The sequence below is a fragment of the Acartia tonsa genome, chromosome 13, assembly GCF_053477335.1.
Source record: "Acartia tonsa isolate MP-2025a chromosome 13, ASM5347733v1, whole genome shotgun sequence".
Taxonomy (NCBI): domain Eukaryota; kingdom Metazoa; phylum Arthropoda; class Copepoda; order Calanoida; family Acartiidae; genus Acartia; species Acartia tonsa.
Window position 1 is genome coordinate 25079217 of NC_137272.1, and position 2701 is coordinate 25081917.

The window sequence follows — 2701 nt, forward strand, 5'->3', positions numbered from 1 at the left end:
CAGATGCATCGCATTGTTATAAAATAATGGTTAGGTAAAACTGCTGATTAAAATTAATTCTTTATAATTTGTATTAGTAAAAACACATACCTATACAATTTTTTGACATTTTAAACCTATTTACACTTGCGCTACATTTCTAATATTGGTCTAACCAATACAAAACAAACAAAAAAATGAAAAATCAGCTGAAAGAAAGGGTTAAAGATTTTGAATATGCGTAGCAAGAGGGGATTGTGGTGTGGTTGTTGTTTTCATTATTTATTTTCCTTTAGAATAATAATGACAAATAGTTATTTGTATATTTTAGAAACTTTAGCGTTAAGAGTACCTATCACATTCGAAAGACGTGAAAACAATACTTTCTACTTTAGAATTTTGATGTAAAGAAAGAAGTTGATTATCTGTAGGATATTTCTATAAGGGAACTAGACTTTAAAAACCTCAACTTTCATAAACTTAACAATTAAAAAAGTCCTTAATAATTGTATAATTTTAATATAACCCTTTTACCCTCCAAAAAACTTCCCTATTATTGCTGCGCTACTTTTAAATATGTTTATCCTTGTTTATTTGCTGTGAGAGGGCTAAAAATTTGTATCAATTAAATTTAGTTGCAAAGCTACTTTATAGTTCTAAATGTGGCTATGTCTAAAAAGTTTTTTGTATTATACGTAAGCTTATTCTGATAGAAGAAAAATCCTAAATATGAAGATTTCTAAAAGCAATAAGCACCGAGTTTTACTTTGTCAGTCGGTTTTAGGCTATTTAGAGGTGTATATACTTAAGAATACTTATTGCATATATGAAAAAATTAAATGGATATATATAGATTTAAATGCTTTTTGATAGAAATGAATTTTAGAAAACACATAGAAAGATAGATAGACATACAGACATCCATTACATATTGATATATTGAAAGAAAAAATTTACTTCTATAGATTTTGATCTATCCATCCTATTATAGAAAGCTTTTAGTTTTTTTATGTTTGTCTGTCAATATCTTGCCAACCACTGAACCGATTGAGTTCTCCATTTTAGGAAGCTTCACGGGATTGTTTAAGTCTATAACATATGTCATATATATGTAGGTCTTTGGTTAGTTTTAGGCTATTTTACTTCTCCCTCCATTAGATAACAATTGCCCAGGTGATAGCAGAGAAAACTTTAGAGAAAGAAAATGACATAGAGAGAGAGATACATTGAAAAAGAAAGAGAACAGGAGAAAAATTGAGAAATTGTCTTTTTTGCTACTAGACAAGACAAGGACGTTTTATAGTTGTTGTTAAGGTATAGCAAGTGTTTTTAAACATAGATAGATAGATAATGTCAATACAAAAATTAACAGAATATCTATAGTCTGTCTGTCTGTGTATACCAAAGGATCTCGCTAACTGCTGAATCTGTTCGGTTATCCTTTACAGTGAAGCTTCTCATAGGTCCTGGGAAGATTTTCATCTATGAAACATTGCTAAAAGTTGATTTTTTGGAACATTAAATGTATTTAAAAATTATCGTTCTATAGTGAACGATCCCAATCGATCTATATTACACGAATTTATAGATCGTTCAATAGTGCACGTTCCGAATCGTTCATTATTGTACGACAATTAAATGTGAAAAAAAGCGCATTAAAAAAACACCTATATCTAAAATTCTTTTTTTGTTGTAAAATATATAAAAAATACTATATGATAAGTCTACCTTTTTAAAAATATTTAAATCAAATGAGTATTTTTTTACCTTCTTAAAAATATTTTTTTCGAATTTGATGGTGAAGCCTTAACAAATGGTTTTGTACTAATTTATGGTTGACCAATACCAAACTTATATAATAGAATGTTTTGCCCATATCCTGACTCTATAATATTCATTAAGCCGAAAAAGACCTAAACCTTCAAATTTCATGTGTTTTTTATGGTTTTTTAAATCGTGCATTATTGCACGAATTGTCACTAATGGGTTAAATAAAATAATATATTAATGGCACATAACTAGCTAATTCTTAAATATTTATTTGTCTGCTAGTTTGTTTGTTTACATTTAACAAAACTGAACGGGGCATTTGAGCGTGTAAAGAAAATTGTATAATAGAGTATACAACTTATTATTGATATATATTATTTAAAGCTTTCTTAGCTGGAAATAAATTTTTTTCTACTTTAAAACTAAAATTTTAATGTTAATTAGTAATTAATTAGAATAAAAATAATTCAGTAAAATTCAATTATTACAAACTATCAATTCTAGAAATTGAATTTGATATAGTTGTTAACCTATTATTTAAACTTTCTTTAGAATCATTGGTTGCCAACTTACAACTTTTTAAATAACTCTAAAATATTTGTGCTTTGCCAAATTGTCAAAAATCTTTCTTTTTGATTAATATAATTCTAATTTGGGAATTAAAAGTAGCTTATTGTAATTATTTAAATTTTATGTAAATTTACGTCTTGAAGCTTATTATCATTAACTATTTTAACTAAATTAATCTAAAAAATTTAAAATCATAATAAATACATATAATGTTATTTAAATTAAATATTTCCACATAAAAAAATTAAATCATTAATAATTTTCTTTAATTTTCTACAAATATATAAAAATTGTTGTTATTACATAATGGAAAACATATAAAATAGTCCGCCTCACGGCAACCATGATTTAAATATTTGTTCAAGTGTACACTCTGTACGAC